This window comes from Lytechinus variegatus, chromosome 12, assembly GCF_018143015.1.
Source record: "Lytechinus variegatus isolate NC3 chromosome 12, Lvar_3.0, whole genome shotgun sequence".
Lineage (NCBI taxonomy): Eukaryota > Metazoa > Echinodermata > Echinoidea > Temnopleuroida > Toxopneustidae > Lytechinus > Lytechinus variegatus.
In genome coordinates this window covers 5289105-5301149 of record NC_054751.1, presented here as the reverse complement: position 1 = coordinate 5301149, position 12045 = coordinate 5289105, and the positions used below count along the sequence as shown (strand labels likewise).

The following is a 12045-nucleotide window of genomic DNA, read 5'->3' as shown; positions in this document are numbered from 1 at the left end:
TTATTTCTTGACTTTAATCCCCCCGGCTGGATCAAAGCAAAATCATACATCAAATTAAAGGAAATTTCCTGAATTTTCCGGAATTGGGCATTAAAAATGCCGTAATGTGTAGCATCACTATGGAAACCAGCCTTGAACAAGCCACGCCCATTTTAGATACTTATTGAATATTTATCACGAATATTGAATTTTTACTTATTAATTTAAATTATCAGATATTTTTTCTTATTTTCAAGGCTAGATCTACTATATATTGTAAGAAGAATTACTGAAAAACAACTTAGCATGAATTTTATGAACATTTTCTTTGAAATTGTTGCCTAGCAACATAACTTTCCTTAGCAACCATTTAGCTCCTTAAGTTAACCACTTATTTTTCCATTTCAAACCAAACTTTTAACTTTTTAACTAGGTTGAATTAAACCAAGTAAGTTACACCAATGAAATTACATAAATTATTATTTAAAAATAATATAAAGAACTGAAACCCCCCATTTAAGCTATTGAGAACCTCAAATTAATTTGCTATGCTCAACCGGACACACCCCTTCACATCGTACAAATCGCCATTTTATTGTTCATTTTGACTACATTGCTACATATACATGTACGTAAAAGTCACATACTTTATACTATTTTGTGGTGAAAAAGTTGATTGAGTGAATAATTCCTGATCAATTATCTTGTCTTCAATAGCACAGCAACAAAATGACCATTTCACATTATCCATGGATACCAATTTGTTGCCTAGCAACGACTATTTTCCATAGCAACGACTATATTAACACTCTTTTCCCTGGACAAATCTGTGGAAAATAGTCCATTATGAGCAATAATACTGAAACAATTATCAATTTAGATGTCTACAAACTCGTTTTCAGTAATCATTCAACAAACTGTCTATTTTATAGCTTCCATGGAGTCAAATGTGTTGCCCAGAAACAATATTCCCTAGCAACGGCTATGTTACCACTCTTCATCTCGGCTAAATGTGTTGATGAAGTTGTGCCTTAGAGTAAAAATATTGAGAGAATTAACATGTCATAGTTTGTTATCGATAGGCAAACAATATTCCGGATTTTACCATTATGTACTGACACAATTTCATTGCCTAGCAACACTATTAACCTTAGCAACGATATGTTTCCCCCTAACGAATTTGGGGGAAAATAATCCACTTTTAAGTGTACAGTACCATTTGTACGATAATATACCTACATGCATACTGGCAATGGTAAATTGAAGGACACCCCTTCGTTTCTTTATCGTTTAAAAAAGAGCAGCTTCAAAGAGAAATTTAAATGTTTTTGCAGATAAAAATAGAATAATATGGTTTGGATGATTCATAAACTGAAACTGAAATAGCTGCTGGGTACATAGCATTTTTCTTTCTTTTTTAGTTTGCTACAGTAGGTATAGCATTGATGATATGATAAAATGGACAACACTACTATAATTTAGGCACAGTCCCTTATTAAAACTTTGATCATACAGTGGGCCTTCACCTAAAGCTTGTACAGATATTTTTTTTTCAATTTCAGGGCCCTCCTATACTAGTACTCAATTGGGTCATTGGCAATGGCTTTTGGATGCATATTTACATGTAGATTACTTTCTTCGAGTGAATATGGAATGGTTAACAAATGGATCTCTCTTGTCAAATAGTACCTAATCACCCATGCATATCCATCTTCCAAAGTTGTGTCTGTGTTGAGGTTGTAGCCCAAAGATGCCAAAGCTGTGAGTTCGACAAGTTTCTGATGAAACTTTAATACTATTAATAGGTGTCAGAAGTTTAATCACAGGGAATTTATTATGTCACTTTCAATCTGATAACTGTCAAGAAATCAGAAGGATGAAAGTATGAAAACTTTGGATCTTAAGCCTTAATATGGTGTTTTTTACCCGATTGCTAAGAAAGCATGAATGCTTTTAAGCAAACAACCAGAGGACCGACGGCTTAATGTCCTCTCCAAGACCTGGTAATGAGGGTGTAATGAGGATGTGCCTTAAAAAAGAGCACAAATACACCAAGTGAGAATCAAATCCAGGTCACCGGAATCCGAAACCCCCGCTCTATCATGTCTATTGACTGAGCTATCCTTCCGATCAGGCCAAGAAAAGGACAATAAAACCATTAAGGATAGAAAGGCTTACTCAAGTGGGAGATGTTTTCTATGCCTAAGTGTCATGTAATATGTCATGAGGTTTGCACACATCTGCTGAATAGAGACAACCAGGGTGGGGCATACAACGAAAGTCCCAGAATATAGATAGGAGGCATATCAGCTTATGTAATCTTTGATGTTGTCTTTCGGGTATTTTCTGCTACAGCGATAGTGTCAGTGACTGCGATGGTCAAAAACTGATGCCTTGAATACTCAGTTTAAAAAAAGATGTCTGAAAGAATAGACAAGGATTCCTCTCAACATGCATACATATGTAAATGACGTTGACATTGGTAAAGCTTCAGAAAACAGGTGCAGATGCCTCTATTGTCATGATTGTTGGGCTTACACTAACGCTACTGTTCGTTCCATGGAGATTTAGATCAATGTAAATCTCAAACACATCCATGGCATAAGAAATATTTCTGAGAAAATATCTGAAAATTGGGATGATACCCCTACAGTATTGGTAAAACATGCTGATACTAATAATACAAATACAAATGCATCTGCATTTGTAATGATGATTTGTTCAAATGATAAGGCTGGAACATTTAAATTACAGCCATAATTTTGTATCACTACTTGAATGGAGTAGAAATACATTGAATTGAACAGTAATCTCTAAAGTAATAATCACTCCTCAGTGTGCCAAAACGGACTCAGTAATGATCTGGCAAGTTTAACTCCTTACTGTGCTATAAATCATCTCTGTTCCGATCCAGAAAGACTCAAACTTAGTGTATTCCACCTTTAGAACAGAGAGCAGATCAAAAACTGAGGGTCAGGTGGTAATAAGCCAACCTACCTTGGCGTCATTGTAGACCGTTCTTTTTTCATACAAAGAACATGCTGCCAAAACAAATGCAAAATTTGGAGCAAAGGAATATCATTCTGAAGAAGCTGGGAAACATATGGGGAATTGATAGATGCCAAATCTCTCTGTGCACAGCTCTGACTTTATGCTTCTGCACTGCTGAGTACGCAGTCCTTGGTGCTAAATATTGACCCCAAATCTTGAATGGAGCTTGCAGAGCCATCACTGACTGCCTGTGACTGAAAGAAGTGGGTAATCTTTACCTACTATGTATTATTGCCCCCACCGTACGTCAGATGAGAAGTCATCAGCACAGATGAAAGAAAAAAACAATCAAGAACATAGTTTTCCACTCGTCATTCATGAGCCTGCAACGAGACTCAAATCTAGACACAGTTTTCTCTGCTCAATAGAATCCCTTGATGACTCTGCTCGCATAAAAGCGTCACCCACTGGTCTAACAATCTCCAGTCTGTGATGCACAATCTCACCTATGGACTTAGTACGTTACTCTCCAGGTCCAAGTGAAGAATGGCCTACCTGATCTTGTTGAACCGCCTATGGGGCTACAATAGGATTGAAGAAACTTCCTGCAACTGTAAGGATGATCACAGGATACAACACTTTTTTGGCATACCCCTCCTACCAGAGCTTTGAACTGCCACTGCCTTTGCCACTGCACTCGATTCTTTCCACAGAAAAACTACATGTAGATCTTGTACCATTATCAGGACATGACATCTTTAATGAGCTAAGTAGTATGTCATTAATTATCTGACTGGTAGAATACACCTATTTATGGTAATCTGACATTTGGGGAAAAAATATTATTTGGTCATGGGTTGTTGGATGGGGGAGGGGACAGGGACTTAATTGGTTCCTGATGGGGTTGTCGGTTAGGCCATGGACCTAGGTCCATGGTGAGGCTAAAATTTTGCTGAAAACGGTGCCTATATTCTGAATGTTAGTGTTTTAAGGGGAAATTTACAATTTGTCAGTGAAAGAGCAAAGATATTCGATGCTAACAATCTTACCCAATATCTACATACCCCCTTAAAATGCCACCTATTGGAGAGACAAACTCCTGCACACCTTTGCTTTCATTTGGTCATAGCGTACTGAATGATTTTAAAGGGCAATATTTGCGCTGTGCCCATCTTCTCGGGTAACGACACAAGTCCTTTGTAGTCGAGGGTTCAAGCAAGATCTGGCTTTTGGGTTGAGTGACTCCAGATCTTTGGCAGCGCACGGCTCTGGTAGGAGGGGGGGGGCAGACCAAAAAAGGTGATCCTCTCCTCAGTCGTAGATAGTGTCTGCATCCCTGCTGTAGCCCCGAACTGCATATTAATGACTGCACCTTTTTCTTCCAGACCATATGTAAGACATAGCCATGTAAGGCATAGCCAGGATGGCCAATTGTCATTTGAACCTGGGGCGTGATTCGTAGGTCACATGGAAAGCTTTTGCGTCACAGACTGGAGGTGGTTTGTCCCTAGGGCGATCCTTTGACTGTGTGCATAGCTATCAAGGGATTCAGTCAAGTGAAGGAAATTGTCTTGATTCCAGTCTCTTTATGTCAGGTTCATAGTTAGAGTGGAAGAAGGACATCTTTTTTGCTCTTTTTTCCACCCGTGCTGATACCTCTATATCTGGGGGACTGTGCCACACAATAGGTAAAGATCATCTACTCTTTATGGTAGCATACAGACGGATTACTTGGTCGTCTGTGTAGATGTTAAAGAGGGGTTGGGCAAGGACACTTCTTTGTGGGAGACCTTTTTTCTGCCTCCACCATTTGCTGCTGGAACCACTGAGATTCACAACCGGTTTCATCATTTTTTGAATTAGCCTTGTCAACTTGACTTCCTTTGTCACCACAATGACTTTCCTCGTAAGAAGGCCTATCCCACGATTAACTGTTTCATAAGCTGCAGTTAAGTTAACAAAGGCAGCTCTAGTTTTCAGACCTTCCTCAAACCATCTGATGTACCGAGTCAGATTCAGTACTTGATAAGTGAAGGACTTTACTGGCCTGAATCTACTGGAATGAAGAACTCAGTCACAAAGGGAACAATGCGGTTAAGCAGGAGCTTTTCAAAGGGCTTGTATGTGTGACAGAGTAGAGAGATTTTTCTGTAACTCTGATTGGGTCTTTGCCTGGCTCGACTTTGGCAACTACCCTAAATTTCCTCTTTTTTCTTCATGCAAATAGTGGTTTAACATGTCAGCAGCCATTGGTCCAAGAAGGGTGATCTGCTCACAGAGGACATCATCTAATCCAGGTACCTTGTTGCTCTTAATTATTCCCTTTGATAGCCTAGCACAAGCAGACAAGACGTTCAGGCTGAATGGTCTTGTGAATTTAAATGACTCTTAGTTGGGAGACTGTCACTGCACTTTTATTTAAGGGAGGTTGGCCCTTCGTGGGCAATAAATAGGGTTACCTTGACTGTACACAAGAAGGTAGTGGGCCACTTGAACGGTGGTCACTATGGGTATATATTGAATCGTTTTTCAAGGATCCGAATCGTTTTCCCCGGCTTTTCTGCTGTTGTGAGTCATGTCCATTGATTTATTAAATTACTGTCACTTTCTATTTTATTATCCATAATGGCAGTTGTCAATTTCCAACACATTCAAGTGTATCGGCACCAAAGGGGCCATTCTCAAAGCTCCTGAAATATTTACTGTACAGCAGCTTCATCATTCGTCAAGCCCGGAGAATAGTTTGTACAGCATCCTCGTGGGATATTCTCTGATGATTTCTTCAATAGCTTTCCAAATGTGTCGTAACTAGTAGGGAGTGCTGGAAGATCCTGTGGATAGTTATCCGGATCTATGACAAACTGCTCCCAGATTGCTTTCTTCAGGGTGAAACATCTGTGAAAGGGAAGTGTGCGTAGAGTGATGGCTTCATTCACCTTCAGCTCAATAGGTTGATGTTGAGTGTGCGGGAGAGGGTCAAGCACAACTTTGTCACATTTTGTTGGGTGATGCAATCTGATTTGCATCTGACCAGTTCTCAACAAGTTCTCCATCTCGTTGGTTCCTCCATACCCCCAGATAATGCTGTGACTGTTGATATCCCCAATAATTACATTTTCTCGATCGGAGGTGGCTTCTCGAGAAATGGAGAGAGATTGGTTTGGAGTTATAGAAAGAACTTAAATGGGAATACTCATAAGTTCTATGGTTAGGACTTTGCCATTAATCTTGATGAGACAATAACAGGGCTTACACCTAATTAATTCTACTTAAACAGATATGTGACCTGCTAATGAACTGCTGGAATCAGTAATGTAATGCCCACTAATGTACAGAGACTAATCGGTTCTAGTGAGCAACAGGCACAGATTAGAGTAATTTTTGTTGTCTAGTTGGTACATTCGACATACTGAGGATCTCTTGATCTGTGTTTAAATCATGGCAGGTGATCATTGAAAAGGTTTTTTTTCATCAAGTTGTGCAGATAAACCAGCAATCATGTTTGAAGGTCTGCAAGTATACTACTGTGTTAAACTGCCCTATTGCCCATCCATTGGTATGATAACAAAAAAAAACTTCCAACAACACAGGAAAATTGCCAGAATTGCAGATAGAAACTTTGATAGTTCATTGTGATTTACATATTTTAGTAGGAACCTCATAAAGTAATTAGTTTTTTAGTTCACAATGTACAGAGTTGCCAGAATTGCAGATAGAAACTTTGATAGTTCATTGTGATTTACATATTTTAGTAGGAACCTCATAAAGTAATTAGTTTTTTAGTTCACAATGTACAGAGTTGCCAGAATTGCAGATAGAAACTTTGATAGTTCATTGTGATTTACATATTTTAGTAGGAACCTCATTAAGTAATTAGTTTTTTAGTTCACAATGTACAGAGTTGCCAGAATTGCAGATAGAAACTTTGATAGATCATTGTGATTTACATATTTTAGTAGAAACCTCATAAAGTACAAGTTTAGCTTTCGAGTTCACAATCACTATATTTCCACAAGATAAATAATTCCGTTTTCCCATGGCAGGCACTTATTGGCTGGTCTTGGATACACTTTAAGACTTATTGGTTGGTCTTGGATATATATATATTACTTTTCCTAAAATGTATAATAAAATGTTCCAAATAACAAACTAAATGATACTGTTAATAATACTCATTTCCTCTACCATGGCCGTACGCAGCGAAAAGATGCATTTTTAAACTGAAAATTTTCACAAAATTCACCAAAAGTGTGCATTATATCCTTCCATTTACTATGAAAAAGCATCCCTTGCAAAACTCAGTCGCTTTGCTTCCTCGCTTTGTTTCTTGGAGACTTTCTTGTCACCCCAAAGGAAAAGTTTTCTGTATACAGCCATGCCCTCTCTCATTATGCTGACTGCCTGGCCAGATGACTGAAATTAATTGTCATCACCACAATAAATGCTTAGAATAGTACAAGATGCATTTTGAGGACCAAAAACAGGAATTTTGTGGAGGTTACAGGCTTGAAATATCGCGAAAAAGTGATGGTTGCTAGTTAAAATGCTGTTGCTAGACAACGTAATGGTTTCCATAGGTAACAGAAAATTCTATGAATACTGAATTATTTAGATTATACAAATAACTTGACACAGGGTATCTAACTGAAAATTTTCACAAATTTCACTAGGTGTGCATGATATCCTTCCATTTACTATGAAAAAGCATCCCTTGCCAAACTCAGTCGCTTTGCTTCCTTGCTTTGTTTCTTGGAGACTTTCTTGCCACCCCAAGGAAAATTTTTTTGTATACAGCCATGCCCTCTCTCAATATGCTGACTTCCTGGCCAGATGGCTGAAATTAATTGTCATCACCACAACAAATGCTTAGAATAGTATAAGATGCATTTTGAGGCCCCAAAATAGGAATTTTGTGGAGGTTACAGGCTTGAAATATCGCCAAAAAGTGATGGTTGCTAGGGAAAATACTGCTGCTAGGCAACATAAAATGGTTTCCATAGGTAACAGAAAAATCTGTGAATACTCAAATATTTAGATTAGAACAGATAACATGACACACTAGGGTATCTATTTGATTTATAACAATATTACAATATCCATTAAATGATTCATATAGTCGTAAATACACACAAACATATCTATTTAGTGATATCCGTCACATGCAGGGGTTCATCAAACACGGCAATAAGGTAACTTTTCATGATCATATATGCATTATACATCCTAGTCTTCCCCTTTTATCACTTTTTCATCAAAATTTACCTTTTTCATTAGTTTTTACAAATTAAAAACTTTAAAAAATTATAAAATGAATTAATCTGGTAAAAAAATTAAAGAATATTGAAAAGTGAATATGGTTGCTAGGGAAAATAATGTTGCTAGGCAACGATTTTGAAATCAAATATGTATGAAATATATATTTGGTTGCTAGGCATTATCATATTATTCAATCTGTAGTGATTTTATCCTTGAAAATTCTATACTTATATATAAATTAGTATAATTAATTAACAAATCTAAATAATAAGTTGCTGCTTTGCATTTATCGCAAAAATGGGCGTGGCCTATTCAAGGCTGGTTTCCATGGTGAAGCTACACTCTGCGACACTTTTAACTCTCAGTTCTGAAAAATTCAGAAAATTTCCTTCAAAATGATGTATGTTTTTGCTTTGATCCAGTCGGGGGGATTAAAGTCCCAAATTTTGGCCTCTCGCCGCTCGCCTATATGTATTTCTATGATTATCAAAGACCAAAATAGTAGGGGGACATTTGATATTGTGTCCCCCCTACTATTTTGAGTAGGTGGGACACGTCCCCCTGTCCCCCTGGGATTTCCGCCCATGATGTAATATCAATGGGAGCGCGAAGCACAAGTGATTTTGGGGGGTTTCAATTTGGTTTAACTTCTCATCAGAGTAGGCCCTACTAGAATATTGTGAACGGGAGCTGTAGTTTCTGTACTGTTGTTTTAGTATACCCTTGAATATTATTAATGATAACCTCCAGGAAATATGCAATCTCGACTAATTATCCTCATCAGTGGCGTATTTATTCAGCATGGGTCCAGAAGGGAGGGCCGAGGGCACCAAGATAAAAAAAGAAAGGAAATGGGGGAGGGGTAGACGTTGAAGAAAATCTGAGATTTTATTCTAGAAAAACACGTTGAGGTATCTCACAAGGCCTAAATAAATAATGAGAACGCGAAGCGCGATCTGATTTTTTAAAAAGAATTTTCCTGTATTTTATCCTGAAAGTCTAAGTCAGGGGCGGACCCAGCTTCCGACAATAGGGGGAGGGGCCATTTTTTTTCACCCGTATTTTCCCTGATCAGCCGCTCAAAGTTGATTTGTCTAAGTGCCGTAATGAGCCAACAATTTCGAGGGGGCTCGATATGGCGTATCGCATAAAATTAATAAGAAGTTGGCAGTGAGCGAAGCGGGCAAGTAAATATGTTTACACTTTTATTACAAAAATACAAGGTTGTGATAGATTTTGACATAATATTTGGAAAATAATAGTATATTTCATCCTAATCACTTTCCTTTTCTCTCTATTTTTTCTTAGCCTTGATTCTCTCTCTTTTTGTTGGGTGGGCAAACGCCCATGTCCTAGCAGTCATTTTCTAGATTTATTTTATAAGCAACATAAATGTGTTATAATCTCATAAGCCATATGCAAGCTAAAAATAAAATGTCATGTATATTGTCCTGAAAATTTAACATTCTGGGCAATGTTTGTGAACCTGAACAGGACGCGTATGTATCTAGATAATTACCACGAGCGCGAAGCGCGAGCAGAAATGTTAAATATTATGGACTGGTCGAAAAGTTAGTCATTAAGACAATACATATTTCAACGATTAAACTGAAAATTTTTGATATTCCAACCTAAAAAGATGAGATTTCAAATCCCCCAATGGGACATTCGACATTCATTTCCATCTTTCTTTTTCTTATTCTATTCCTTTCTTTTCTTTTCTTTCTTTTCCCTCTTCCTCTTTTTTTCTCTTTCCTCCATTACTTATCCCTCTTTCTTTTTCTTTCCTTTCCCCTTTTTTCTCTTTCTTTTTTTCTTCTCTCCCTCTCCCTTCCTCTCTCTCTCTCTCTTTATTCTCTTCTTTCCCCCTCTTCCTCTATCTCTCCTTTTTCTTCCCATCTTCCTCTCTATATAAATATATTCTTCTCTTCCTTCCTCTTTTTTTCTTCTTTTTCCTCCTTTTCCTTTCTCCTAGCTTTCTTTTCTTCTCTTCCTTTTCCCCTCCTCTCTTTTTTCTCTTCTTTTCCCCTGTTCCTCTCCATTTTTCTTTGTCTTTCCTTTCCCCTTCTTACTCTCTTTTCTATTATCTTCTTTTCCCATCTTCCTCTCTCTTTTTATTCTCTCCTTTTCCTCTCTCCCCCTCTTTTTTTGAGCGGGGGGGGGGGGGTGAGGCAGTTCCCCCTCGCCCAATGGATCCGCACCTGATAGAACCCCCATGGCGGCGGCGGCGTCAACATCAAATCTTAACCTGAGGTTAAGTTTTTGAAATGACATCATAACTTAGAAAGTATATGGACCTAGTTCATGAAACTTGGCCATAAGGTTAATCAAGTATTACTGAACATCCTATTAGAGTTTCATGTCACATGACCAAGGTCAAAGGTCATTTAGGGTCAATGAACTTAGACCATGTTGGAGGAATCAACATCGAAATCTTAACCTATGGTTAAGTTTTTGAAATGTCATCGTAACTTAGAAAATATATGGACCTAGTTCATGAAACTTGGACATAAGGTTAATCAAGTATCACTGAACATCCTGCATGAGTTTCACGTCACATGACCAAGGTCAAAGGTCATTTAGGGTCAATGAACTTTGGCCGAATTGGGGATATCTGTTGAATTCCCATCATAACTTTGAAAGTTTATGGATCTGATTAATGAAACTTGGACATAATAGTAATCAAGCATCACTGAAAATTTTGTGCAAGTTTCAGGTCTCATGATTAAGGTCAAAGGTCATTTAGGGTCAATGAACTTTGGCCGAATCAGGGGTATCTGTTGAATTACCATCATAACTTTGATAGTTTATTGGTCTAGTTCATTAAACTTGGACATTAGAGTAATCAAGTATCACTGAACATCCTGTGCATGTTTCAGGTCACATGACCAAGGTCAAAGGTCAATGAACTTTGGCCGAATTGGGTGTATCTGTTGAATTACCATCATAACTTTGAAAGTTTATGGATCTGATTCATGAAACTTGTACATAAGAGTAATCAAGTATCACTGAATATCCTGTTTGAGTTTCAGGTCACATGATCAAGGTCAAAGGTCATGTAAGGTCAATGAACTTTGGCCATGTTGGGGTTTTTTGGTGAATCTCTGTAAGTTTATTGGTCTAGTTCATAAAAAGTGGACATAAGAGTAACCATGTATCACTGAACATCTTGTGCGAGTTAGAGTAGTATTCAAAGTCAGCACTGCTGCTATATTGAACCGCGTGATGCAGGTGAGACGGCCAGAGGCATTCCACTTGTTCTTCCCATCTTCCTCTCTATATAAATATATTCTTCTCTTCCTTCCTCTTTTTTTTCCTTCTTTTTCCTCCTTTTCCTTTCTCCTAGCTTTCTTTTCTTCTCTTCCTTTTCCCCTCCTCTCTTTTTTCTCTTCTTTTCCCCTGTTCCTCTCCATTTTTCTTTGTCTTTCCTTTCCCCTTCTTACTCTCTTTTCTATTATCTTCTTTTCCCATCTTCCTCTCTCTTTTTATTCTCTCCTTTTCCTCTCTCCCCCTCTTTTTTTGAGCGGGGGGGGGGGGGTGAGGCAGTTCCCCCTCGCCCAATGGATCCGCACCTGATAGAACCCCATGGTCTCGTATAATTTGACCTTTGGACCTCTCGATGACATTTGATATATCTGATCACAATTTTACAAGCACTGCGGACTGTCGGACCCGCGGTCTATCGGACCCGCGGTCTAACGGACCCGTGGTCTATCGGACCCGCGGACTATCGGACCCGCGGTCTATCGGACCCGCGGACTATCGGATCCGCGGTCTATCGGACCCGCGGTCTATCGGGATGTCCCCGTTGTTTTCATT

At 38.4% G+C, this 12045-nt stretch overlaps 1 protein-coding gene across 1 annotated transcript in view; it reads left to right on the top strand.

The window, feature by feature from the left end:
• The window catches only part of LOC121424719, a 112026-nt gene that overhangs the window by 60306 nt on the left and 39675 nt on the right, over window positions 1–12045 (top strand). The gene's annotated exons all lie outside the window — the stretch shown is intronic.